This window comes from Propithecus coquereli, unplaced genomic scaffold (assembly GCF_000956105.1).
Source record: "Propithecus coquereli isolate 6110/MARCELLA unplaced genomic scaffold, Pcoq_1.0 Scaffold152, whole genome shotgun sequence".
In the NCBI taxonomy this organism is placed as follows: Eukaryota; Metazoa; Chordata; class Mammalia; order Primates; family Indriidae; genus Propithecus; species Propithecus coquereli.
This window is the reverse complement of record NW_012139636.1, coordinates 4,221,243-4,235,181: the sequence shown is the minus strand read 5'-3', so window position 1 is coordinate 4,235,181 and position 13,939 is coordinate 4,221,243.

The window sequence follows — 13,939 nt, the reverse complement described above, 5'->3', positions numbered from 1 at the left end:
ATTTTATTTTTTCTTCCTTTTCAATATTGTGCTCAGTGACCAAATTTTGTTCCCATAAATATTGATATACGAGAATTTTACATATTACATTATAATATTTACTTATTTTGACTTCAAACATTTTATATCTTATTTCAAAATCCAGATAGATTATTTTCAGAAATTTTTCAATTTTTAGAATTGTGAAGTCCTCATGAAAAATTTCTCCTTTAGTTGTTTTGTTACTAAAAATGTGACAGAAATTTATAGTAAGTTCTTCATATACAAATAATTCCTCAGAAAACTGATCATTTTAAAGCTAGTCATATTGACCATCTTTTATATTAATTTTTCCTACATTTATTTCAAATACACATGTAACTAAATATCACATAATTGTATTTTTATATCTGAAATTATTTTTAAAATGTAGTTAAATAAAAGACAAATTGTTTAAATACATCCTTTAAAAACTGATTTCATGATTTCTTATATTACAATTTTTAATTTCACCATGTAAATGTCTTGGCTGTTTTCCAAACATGTGGACATTTTAAAATCTCTTTGCTACTACTATGAACTAAATTGAACTAAAAAACAGACTGAAAATTTATATGTTGAAGCCCCAAACCCCAAAATGGTAGTATTTGGAGATAGGGCCTTTGAGAAATAATTAGATTTGGATGAGGTCATGAGAGTGAGGCCCTCATGATCAGATTAGTGTCCTTATAAGAAGAGGTGCCAGAAAACTTGTACGTGCTCTGGTGTGTGTGTGTGTGTGTGTGTGTGTGTATGATATGACAACACAGCAAGAAGGTGTCCCTCACCAGAGCCTGACCATGCTGACAGCCCGACCTTCAACTTTCATCTTCTAGAACTGTGATAAAATAAATTTCTATTGTTTAAGTTACTTTGTCTGTAGTATTTATTATGGAAACCAGAGCAGATTAAGTCAGATTTTGGTGCCCAGAGTGGGGTGCTGGTGGAATAGATATGTACACATGTGAAAGAGGCTTGGGAATTGGACAACAGGTAGAGTTGGAAGAGTTTTGAGATTCATGCCAAGGGGATTCTGTTGAAGTGTCAGAAGGAAATGAACATATTATTGGAGACTGGGAGAAAGACAATTCTTGTTATAGAGTGGCAACAAACTTGGCTGAAATGTGTTCTAGTGTTTTGTGGAAGGTAGAACTTGTGAGTAATGAAATGGGATATTTAGCTGAGGAAAGTTCTAACCAAAGTGTTGAAGGAGAGGATTGGTTCTTCCTGACTGCTTATGGTAAAATGTGAAAGGAGTGAGGTGAATTGAAGAAAAAATTAATTGTCAAGCAAAAAGGAACCACTACTTGAAGATTTTCTTAGCCTATGCATATTGCAAAAAAAAAAAATAAGAAAGTATATTCTGAAGAGAATATCAAGGGTGTGACTGAACTATCATGCCGTAAAAGTTTATGGAATTATACAAAGAAAAACAATGCTAGTTTGAACTGAAGGGGATGGAGACAGGATGAAATCAAGGAAGACTATTAGACTTCTTGGATTTGCCAGCACGGGATGACAGAGCTATTTGGCTGTGAAACTGTTTTACTGTTTCAAGAAGAGGGAAAGTTATCATGAAGGTGATTCAAGGATCACCAGGTCCACTGCTTTAGTTTCAATAGGCCAGATGGGCTTTGCCTGGCATCATGGGGCTGGACTGCCCAACAGGACCTCAATCTGGCTACAGAGGTGGGCCAACTGCCTAGATCTGTGGGGATAATGCTTTTCTCTAGCAGGCTGGGAACACAGGACATCAAGCCAAAGAGGATTATCCTTGAGCTTTAAGATACAATGGGCTTTACCTTGCTGAGTTTGAACTTTCTTGGGACCCATCACTCCCTCCTTCCTTCTGATTTCTCCCTTTTAGTAACACTATTTTATGCCTGTCCTACTATCGTATGTTGAAAGCACCTACCTTGCCTGGTTTCACAGGTTCACAGCTGGAGAGGAATTTTGCCTCAGGATGAGCTGTAACTCAAATCTCACACATATCTGATTTTGATTATATTTAGATGAGAATTTGGGCTTTCTAGTTTGGAGTTGATGCTAGAATGGGTAAAGACTCTCAGGGATGTTGGGATGGAATGAATGTGTTTTGGAGGTGAGAAGAAGGTAGGACACAACTTTTAAAGTCCAGGGTGAAATGCTATGGAATGGATTTTGCCTCTCCAAAATTCGTATGTTGAAGGCCTGTCTTAGCCAGCTCAGGCTGCTATAACAAAATACTATAGATTAGGCAACTAGACACAGTAGGAATTTGTTTGTCAAAGTTCTGGAGGCTGTAAAGGATAAGATTAAGGCACCATCACATTCAGGGTCTGGTGAGGGCCTATTTCCTTGCTACTAAATGACTGTCTATTCCCTGTGTCTTCACATGGCAGAATAAGTGAGGGACCTTTCTGGAGCTCCATTTATAAGGGCAGTAATCTCATTCATGAATATTCTGCCTTCATGACTTCATTACATCCTAAAGGCCCCACCTCCAAACACCAACACATTGGAGATTATGTTTCAACATATGAAATTTGGGAGGACACACTCAGGTTATAACTAGCCCTAAACCCCAATGTCATGGTATTTGAAGATGGGGTCCTTTGGGAGATAATTAGATTTATATGAGGTCATGAGTGTGGGTATTAGTGCCACTAATCTCCAATGAGGGGACTGATGGCCTTATAAAAAGTGGTACCAGAATGTGCTCATTCTCTCTCTCTCTCTCTCTCTCTCTCTCCCTCTTGCTCTTTCTCTGCCATGTAAGCACATAGCAAGAAAGTGACTCTGACCAGAATCTGACAATGTTGACACCCTGATCTCAGACTTCTAGCCTGTCACCCAGTCTATAGTATTTTGTTCTGGAGGCCTGAGCAGATGATGGCAGATACAATAACAGAAAATTAAAATTTAAATGATTAGAGAGGTCAATATTAAATATTAATATATTTATTTAAATATTAACATATTTATAAAGTGAAATCCTTTATTTAAACATCAAATCTGATTATTGAAGATAAATTTAGTGCAAAGATGATGAGCTACTTGTCAGATAACAATACTGCATTCAATGTTACTTCCAGCTGACTAAAGTGTCATATTTGCCCTAGTTTGGTCACTTGGATTCCGTGTTCACAGTGTATATGGCATGTATTAACCAGTGTTTTTTAAAGTGTCCTAATAGGTGCTGCCAATCGCAAATATAACCATAGATTTCTCATCATTTGATGCATCATTTCATACCTCACTCATAGAGAGTAAATTTAAGATATCTTCAAATTCATTATATCATTAAAATTAAAGAATATCTATTATAATTTCATGCCTTACACATTTCTAATTGGATGATCAGAATTATTTAGGTAACTAAACAATTAGGTTTTAAGAAAAGTAATTCCAGTTGGTCACACATTTGTCCCCCAGATTTGCAGGTAAATGCTGGGACCATCATAGTGACTACTGTTCATTCTTAGCCTCTGGGTGTAGCTTCTTAGCCTTTTTGTCTAGCCCGCTCTGATTTTGCATTGCACAGAGATGGTCTAGCCTACTCTGAGGCTTCTTCATCTGCAGACCCTTAGCCACCTAAATACATGACACAGATTTAGGAAAAAATGTGCTAAAATGTCCTTAATTGTTCTATTGAACCATGTGAGAACCAGATAGATAGGACATTTCAGATATCTTTGAAATATTGATAAACATTTCAAAATGGCCTTAAGGCAGATCTTCAAACCATAAATAATACTCTCACCAAGAAATCATGCTTCTAAACATTTCAACTATCTGGAGGGAGTATTCCTTTCTCAGAAAAGTACATGAGATGTTATCTCTTTTAAAATAAGCTCTAATGTGTTCATACATTAACACTAAAACACTGGTGTCTGATTTTATACATAATTAGTTTTTTTTTTCTGTCGTTAACTACTGGCTACTAAAGCATAGGCATCCAACTTAAAGTGTTACAAGTAAGGACCCCTCGGAGGTCACCCCTCTAGCCAGTGTTGAGAAGATACTGCACATGTGCACGCTATACAGATGGTGGAAGTACCTGTGTATATTTTTTCTAGAAAATGATATTGAAGTGAATTATATTTTGCTAGATAAGGGGCAAAATATAAAAATTTATAAGTAGATGGATAGAGATAGACATAACTAAGATAGAAAAAGACATGCTCAATAAAGGGACTCAGATGAAGAATGCATCTTGTGTGTGCCGACTCTAACACTCCTAACTGACCCTGAGAACATCACTCACCCTCCATTTTATAAAACAGGACTGTAAAAACTATAGGATGATGAATGCCCAAGTAATCTAATGCTAGTGACTCAAATGACACATCCTTGTTTAAATAATCCTAATGCAGACTGACATATCCTTTAAACCATGTGGGAAAAATAAGATAATGAAACTCCGGATTGTAGTAATGTGCATGTGTCTATACATCTAACTGTTCTTTCTTAAGAAAGAACTGTACTTGTCCCAGCCTTTTGAATAGTTCCACCAATATTTAGTCTTGTAATTGAATGACAACTGGAATTGAAAAAGAAAATTCAGGATTTGAATTACCATTCTCCCACTTTTAAGCTGGCTGCCTTTGGGTAAGTCTGTGATATCCAGTTTCCTCACCTCTCATTTCTGTTGTAAAAACTAAATAAGGCAATATACACGTACAGCAGACTGTAAAACACTATGGGAGTATGAATTGTTTTCATCATGTCCTTATAGAAGGGAGGAAAAATTTTAATTATGTAATGGGTTTTTAATTAACAAACTGTAAACATGTTTACAATTTGTTCTAGCCTTTGGCCAATGTGTGATATTTTTTTCTAATCAACCAGTAACTGTCATGCCACAGGTCGAAAAAAAGACCTGCATTTTTCACATGGCCCTTGCACTTGTAAAACATCATTGTTTTAGGTCATAAACTCCTCTGCTTTTCACAATTTAGTGTGGTTGCATTTGAGCTTCGAGCTGTGGAAGGTGTTATTTGGTTTTAATCTATTGCTTTGCTCCTTAAATTAAACTGATCCATGACATAAACATCTGCTTCTGTAGTTAAGACAAACAAAAATTTAAAAAAAAAGAAAGAAGGAAGGAAGGGAGAAATGAAGGAAGGAAACAAAAAGGAAGAGGAAAAAGGTATAAAAAAATTAAATCTTGACATTGGTACTAATACTGGGAAAATTATCTTAGAAAATAGGAGCTAAACTATATTGCATCTCACTGTGCTTGAACATTGTTTTAATGTCCAACAAATGTAGGCACAGAAACAAAATTTAAACAACAACATACACACAGACATGCATGCTTTACAGACTTTGACTAAAGGGAAAACAATTCTAAAACATGTTTCTTTTTCCCCTTTTGAACACACATTTTATTGAAATTCTTCACATCAGAGTCTATTAACTAATCTGAAAAAGGGAGTGACAGGTGCTGCTGATGCTAATCACAGGAAATAGATACCAAACTACGGTCCATTTTTCCCGTCCCTGTCTGACAGCAGCATCTGGCTCCTTGGCAGGCTCTGTCAACCTTTAGGTTGACGTCCTCCGAGCTGCCTCGGGTCTGTCAGTTTCCCGGGATGTCGCTGTTGGGCTAAGGCTCACCACAGTTATTTTATTTTGTTACTGCTTGCACTAGGTCTTGAAGAAAACCCTCCTTCTGTTTCTTTAATCATAGAAATATTATATGCAAAGTCAGCTCAATGATATGTTTCTTTACTCTTGAGATGTCCTTGTAAGGGCTTTGTTTTTTAAGGTTGAATTTTATCTTAGATATACTTTATATTTTAGCCTAGAAGGAGTGGCCAAATAGAGGAGAGTCGAATACTTCTAGAGCAAAGCAGGAAATTATTTAGAGGGCCCTAGGGGTAATAATGTGCCCACTGATGTAAAATCAAGCCAAGGAAAGCTAGAATGAAAGGGAGGAAGTGCTCCTAAATTTAATCTTATTATTGGAATGCTTTGCTGAGGAAAGGGAGGACCAACACCAAGGTGAAGTCAGACACGATTGATCAAGAATTTAAAAATCTAGTACAGAAGAGAAATAGGAACAATGAAGGGATTTCTCTTCTCACTTTCAAAAATTTAAAATTGTAATTAAATTTAATATAATCATGGAATCTTAGAATGGTTTCAAGTGGAAAGCTACGTGTTGCAAATTAGACTACAGGACGTTAGTAGCAATCATTTTGAGAATGTAATCTTTATTATGTTTTGGATGTCATATATTTAATTTACATAATTTATTTGATGATCAGAGCCCTACTGCTGCTTTCTGGAAGGAAAAAATGGCATGAATCAGAGGCTAATTAGTTATTAAAAATTTGAATATTTTCACATCAAAGCAGATTTTTGGTCCTAACTTCAAAATGTGGAAATGCTTTTTAAAAGAGATTATTTTTTATTTTTTTAATAGTAACATACATATATTTCACATTATAAAATATTCAAACTGTAATGAAAAGGATAATTATGGAATACTATCCACTTTCTTTTCCTCACACACTCCCCTCCCAAGAGATATCCACTGGTCAACATTCTTTCTATGCATTTACTGTGTGTATTTTACACAAATAACATTTTTTAGACATAAATGGGATCATTACATGTGTGTTGTGAGAATTGATTTTATATTGAACAACATGTTCTGGAAAATTTTTAATGTCAACTGATAAAGACTTAGTTGATTATTTTTAATTGCTGCAGCATATTCCATGTCATGAATATTTTACAATGAAATGAATGAGTGAAACATGTAATTTCCCTTTTGATAGGAACTTAAGTCATTTCCAATATTTCAGAATTATGAGATAATATCACAAAAAAATCTTCAAAATTATTGTGCATATGTGAAAATATTTATCAAGAATATAGAATTGTAGGGATGGAGCTTAAGAATTTAAAGATAGAATCATTTAAATTTTTGGTATGCATTACCAAACAAGCTCAATGACACCTTTACTAATGTACACTCCATCAACAGTAGAGGAGAGTCCCTGTTTCCTCACATCATTTTCCAATTCTTTAAAATTTTTGTCTCTCTAATGAGATATCTTATTCTATTTTTAATATATATTTCCCTGATTATGAATAAGAATGAAATATTTTTGTTTTGTTACTTGCATTTGTTCTACTGTGAATTGACTGGTTAAATTTTACACTAGTTTTCTATTGCAGTACATTTTATTTTCTAAGTTATTTATGAGAATGCTGTGTATTTTGGATAATAAATCTTTGTTTACTAAATATAGTACAAATTCTTTTTCAAACTGTAATTTATATTTTAATTTTTAAATAGTTGACTGTATCCTAATGAAATTTTAAATTTTGACAGTCAAATCTGTTGATTTATTCCTTTATGGCTTTTGGTTTGGGCTCTTTTTAGGGAGAATTTCTATAACTCTAAGTTACCTAAAATTTTATTTGATATTTGCCTTTAATGGTAGTCTGTGTGGGTTTTGGTTCTCTAAACCAATAGGTGTTTATTGCTGTATGACATAGGGTAGGGTTCTAACTCAATTGTTCCCTAAACTTATAACTAATTTCCACCAATTGTTGACTAAGCAATGATTATTGGAAATGCTCCCTGTATTTTATTTTAAACTCTTTAAACAAGTTAATCATTTTACTTCATTCTGTTTCTCTTGTTGATTTTGCTATTATTGCAACCCAAGATAAATACTATAGTTTTGTAAAGACACACTGGTTTATAAATAATTTAAATAAACTAGTGTTTTTCTCATTATAATGATAAACAATGATCCTTATTTTTCATTAAATTAAAATAAGAAGAAAGTTGTTAGCTTATAAAATAGTTTATAGTCCTATATCTTCAAACAAGTCATTTTGAGAGAAGTACAAAATAATGAAATTAGGGATGGTGTAGAAGACATGGGTAAATTAAAAATCAGTCTGGCTTTCTTTTGTCATTAAGCTGAGTCCTTTCTAGGAAGCCAAGGAAAGCATGGTCATATTCTGAGTTGGCTTGAGTAATTTGGATGTGAGTCTGTTGGCTTTCTGTCATTTTCTGTTCAAGTAGACATGATTTCCTCAATTGCAGTATTTAAAGTTAGGTACACTGAACAGTTTATGGGTCTTTTGTGAATGATTTACAAATTAACTGTGGAGCCAGACAACTATTGTCATTTCATCAGTGATGAAATTTCTCTCAGGGTAACTTTTGGCTGGGAAAAAACTTCAGTGGGTGTTACTCATGTGTGTAAGTGTGCCAGAGAGAGATCCAAAGCACATTCTCACTCATCACACCCCATTAATAGTAAAAGGAAAACAAAAACCACTGAGATAAATTGTCTTATTTTTCTTAGAGTATTCTGTTTGCAATGATATTCATTTATCGGGATGATTTTTCATCAGTTAGAACTAAATAGGACTACTCACGCCAGGGGTATTCCTATTCGTTTCTTCATTCCTCCATGCATTTCTTTGAAATACATTAACTGAACATCTGACATGAGAGATATGATGTAACCATGTAATTACAAGGCCTAATGGAGAACTAAGTAAATCTGCATGGAGAAAAGAAAGCTCATAAGGAGGTCACTACTCAATGTGATAGTATGCCTCTCAGGATCTAGAAGGGGTTTGGGACACTTAAATTCTTCAGGAGCCCAAGGACAGTTCTCTGATAAAGTTTCCAGGTACTGAAGTCCTTGGAAGGAAGCACAGGCTGGGGGATGGGCACACTAAACTTGTAAAGAAATATGAAGAGGTCTTCTCCCATCCCTCAGAGGATAGATACTACATCCAGAAGCATAACTACACATTTTAGAAGTACAAATAAATATAAGCACCTCAATTCTCTTCCATATGAGTTTTCTGTTGCTGCTGTAACAAATTACCCCAAACCTAGTGGTTTAAGTAACATAAATTTATCATCTTACAATTCCATAGGCCACAAGTCCCCAGTGGGTCTCACTAGGCTAAAATCAACATGTCAGCAGGGCTGCCTCCTTTCTAGAGGTTCTGGGAAGAATCCGTTTACTTTCCTTTTCTAGCTTGTAAAGGTCGCCTGCATTCCTTGACACATGCTCTCTTCCTCCATCATTAAAGTCCACAATTACAGCACTCTGACGTGTATTCCCATCCTCACGTCCTCTCTCTCCTCCTTCCTTATCACATCTGTTTCTCTGAGTCATCCTCCTTTACCTTCTTTCACTTACAAGGACCTTGGTGATTACCCCAAGTTTCCCTGGATAATTTATAAGACTCTCCCCATCTCAAGATCCTTAACTTAATCACATCTGCAAAATTCCTTTATCTTTATAGGGTAACACATACTCAGCTTCCAGGCATTAAGATTTGGACACCTCTGGGAGTCCATTATTCTGTTTACCATACTTTCCAATGAGTTCACTTTCTGATTATATGAACCAAAGTCAGTTTCAATTGTTTGTAATCAAGAACCATGTTAGAAACACCAGAGTTAGAAAAGTGTGCTTAGTATAACCAAAGACCACTGCAGACCTGCTAAGCAGGATTGTCTGAAAGAATGCTAGGTTTGGTGGAGGGTAAAACAGGTGGCAAGGAGGTGGCTGGGGACCAGGAGCGGAAACCAAATGGCAGCTAGGAACCAAATTGCAGGTAGGAACTGTTTCCTGGTGGGAACATGCATGGTTAAAAGTTACTAGTAACTTAGAACTCATTGCCATCTAATTAGCATAGCATAGGTGGAGCTTCATGGGAATTCTAGAAAAGATGCATGCACAGAAAGCGAAACTGTTTTATGACCTACCTTATGATGTAGTCTGTCATGTGATTTGTTATGTAGCACTAACCTGTCAATCACCCCCAAAGGCAGGGAATAGCAACCAATCCTGCCAGGGGAAAGGCGGGACAAACCAGTGGGCTTATAAAAGGCAACATGGGCTCAGCCTCCAGCATCTTTCTCCACTGCTGGAGACTGACCCTTTCCATTCTTTCTGGAACGTATTTTCCTTTTGTGTAGCTTTCTTTATTTTCATTCTTTATTTCATGCGATAAACTGTATAAAATTGCTCTGTGTTTGTGATCACTTTGTCATCGGCTTGACTCGGTACCAGTACTCATTCTTGACACTGGGAACCAGGGGACCATGGAGCATCTACACAGACGAACCTAACAAGAGAACTAGTGAATCTGTATTTTTTTGGATCAAGTGATTCTGATGCACAATGAATATTTGGATCTGTGATTTTAATGTCGTTTTTACATAAAAATAGTTTTTAGGCTTCTTCTCTTTCATGAATGTGCCTGTAATTTATAGTCCCAGCCTAAAGTAGGAAAGTTTAGAAGGTAGTGTGATTTAGTGCAAAAAGCCTGGGCTTTGGAACCAGACTTCAGTTTGAATTTTTGCTCTCATCCTTTTCAGCTATAATCCTTCCCAGGTCTATCCATTCATACTTAAGATTAATCAAACTCATTTTCCTCTAGTAGTATGGGTTCTCATGCATTAAATGGGGCGAAATAACCTACCTCAGTATACAAATATAAAGGTTAAGTAAGATATTTATGCAACAAATCATAGTGCCTAGAACATTGTAGATGTACAAAAAATAGTTCCTTACCAAACTGCTGCACAATATGTATATCCATAAAATAATTCTCCCATTAAACTTAATATATTCTACTTAATATTTTTCTTACCCTTCTTAGACTTTTGAATTTTCTAGCTCTCCTTTAGTAAGAATAGAGCTCTAGAAATTATTTCAACCCCTCCTTCCTGTCCAGATGTCTTCTCTCTCCACATTCTTACTTGTACAACTTCTGGATACAGGCTGTGTTGCCTGTTAATTTTTGCTCAAAGTCTTTGATGAAGAGGTTGCGGCGTGTTAATCTTTGTAATGCATTTCTCTGTGGACTTTTTCAGTCAGCCCCTCTTTCATCTGGACCTCCTTTCGCCTTCAAAGGCACCATTCAGGGCCAAACCTAAGGTAGGCTTAAGGCCTGGAGTAAATCACACTGGGGGGCCCCTTCCCTTCTGGTTAAAAGAAGAAAAGGGGAGGTGGTAAGACATAAAGAGAAGGGGCCCCTAAGCTGAAGAAGCATGAAGGCAAAAGCATCAGTATTCCACGTGCTTAGCTTCTGTGGTCTCTGAAAGCTGTGAGATGGCTGTGCAAATTTGCTGTTGCAGTCTCTGAGATTCAAAACTACGTAACTGTGAAATATTTTAATAAGTAATGAATTAACATTGTAGACTTTCTAATGGTATTACTAGAAAACTATCAGTTATTTTTATATTTTTCTTCCAAAAGTTATTTCATAGTAAATGATAAATTATTATCATTACCAAAAAGCTGACACACACATTTGTAGCTGGCATCAGATTAACTTATTTTTATAAAGAGTAACTGAACTATATTAGCACTGGAGAAAAAATGCAACCACATTGCAATAATACACTCAACAAAATAAGTAAAACATCTGGTCAGCCAGCTGTATTTTGATGTACATAAATCATGAAATTGAACTTACTAATTTTTATGAATGATTTTCTCTCTCTGCTTAAAAATATTGATTATGCCTCCATTTGCTTTGGAAAATATATTTTTCATTTTCTTTGGAATATATATGTATGTAGATCTCAGTGTCCGTGTCCAAACTAAGGGATAGGTATAAAGACACCCCAGCAGGTAGGTCACGATGGTGGTCTGTTGAGAGTGTTCAGGTCATATTTAGATAACAGAATACCATATATACTACAAACATTACACTCACCTACACTTCAGAAAATGTCTAGTAATTCATTTGAGCAATATATAACCCAAGTTAATCTCTTTGTTCCTCTGAAAACAAATGTTCTAAACAAATGTCTAACAAATAAGCCTCCCCTTACCTCTTACCTGTTGCCCAGTTAGAATGAACAGATGCTATTTTTTGTCAACATCTGTAGAACTACCCATTTTACCTCCCCTGATTAACCTATTGCAGCCTTACTATGTGGCCGAACTACCCACAAAGTAGTTTCCGTGATTTTAAACTTGGTTCTCAGTGTCTTGCCAGGCCTGAGGGAAAATGGCAAAGTATCGATTTCTACTTCTTAAAAGTACAAGAATAACTCCTTTTTCTTTTTCTTCCTAAAACTTTTTCAAAAATTAAAAATAGGCTATTAAACTAGTATATGTATATATTGTGAACAGAAAGACTCTTTATAGATAAATATAAATTTGGTAGTATTTCATGCTTTGAATATTCTCTATTTACAAGCTCTTTGCGTTCTCTCTTTTCATTTTCCAGGGATATAATGGAATCAAGATATTATTTAAAAACTCAGTTTTGTTCCTCCACTTGATGTTGTTTTGCCTCCTTTTTTACAGTGTTAAATATTAAGCATCTGCCATATGCTCAATGTAGTATTATATACTATGAAAGACACAGGAATGTTTCAAACAAGTTTCTTGCTTTTGGAAAAAAATAAAACAAAACATAATTTTCTTCTCCTCCTTTGCCACGGACTCCTGTAGAAGTTATTCAAGTAATGATTTGTACCCTAAGATAGGAAAGAACTTATTCTAGACAGAGAAGAATCACTATTAAAGAATTTCTCTTTTCTTTAATGTGACACTCCTAGGGCAAGTAACATCCTGCAATTTGCCATGTTCCTGAAACATGAATTGAATCCTGAGTTGCCAGGCATGAGTGAGAAGAATTCACATTCCCGGTGAATATGAGCAGAGAGTTTGATATGAATGATATCCGTTGGCAAAGAGGAGAAGAAGAGCAGGGCCTGGAGGGATAGGACGCCTCCCACTTTACATCTCACTGTGTTGAAAGAGACAGAGACAAGGTGGGGGAGATATTTGGCATATCCTTTCTCAAGGAAACTAGTAGGAAGGCCTATGTTTACTGTCACCTTCATGTCAGAGGGAGGGAGTTGGGATCCTGGGCCAAGAGGTAGCTGTTTGGGGGTTAATGTAGCAGATGTTGGTCGCTATAGTGGACTGGCAAGGGAGGGATGGAAGAGTGACCCCCAGGGTACCAGTCCTCAGGGTTGAGGGTCCAGCAAGAAGAGGATCTGATGAGGCTGTCAGGGAGGAGGAGACATCTGCATTGCATATGTTTCTTTTTCGTCAGTACTACTGCCTTTGAGGGAAACAAGTGCGTTTAAAGTTATATTTTAGGATATAATTGCATCTAAAGATGAAGTACGGCATTGGCATCCATGGATTTAAGAGTTTACATAGATATCAAGGATCTACTCTGCTACATTCTATGCCTATCTTTCAAACAGTCTTTGACAGGGACACTCATCCCTCAAATCAATTTCTCGATTTTATTAAAAAACAATCTATAATTCTGATTACTTTATAAAATTTACACGGACACATACATTTACACTTTTTTTTCTGCCACAGGCTTAATTTTAGGAGACAGAAATGAATTTTTTAATGCTTTCTGAATGAAATAATAAATATAAAATGCATTGCTCTTAACAAAATGATGAGAAGAAACTGTGAAGGAAAAGGTGAAATCTGAAAATATACTATGACTGTAGTTGACCAAGAAAATAATTTAAATGTTGAAAAATATAGTAGTATACTTAAGATTTGAGATCTACATGATGAATCCTGTATTTCCAAGTCATGGAAACTGCCTTCATGCTAGCAGCAAATAACTGGGTTTTCTGTTATTTGTTGAGCAAATTACAAGGAGCTGAAAAATAAGAGGCATGCAAAATCTCCTTACATCTGACTTGTTCTCAAAGGTCAGTGAACATAAGGGGTGAAAGCTGTGTCTGGCAAGGAATAAGAGAGATTCGGGAGGTTAAAAAAAAGGCTGCCACCCACTGCTGCCTATTAAATAAGTATTACAATATTGGCAGCAGCACCTGGATTTTACTCAAAGTGGGGGAGAGAAAACTGAATCCTGGCACATTAAAGCAACAGTCATGCTGAAAATGTGAACACACATATAAATACACACAGGCAGA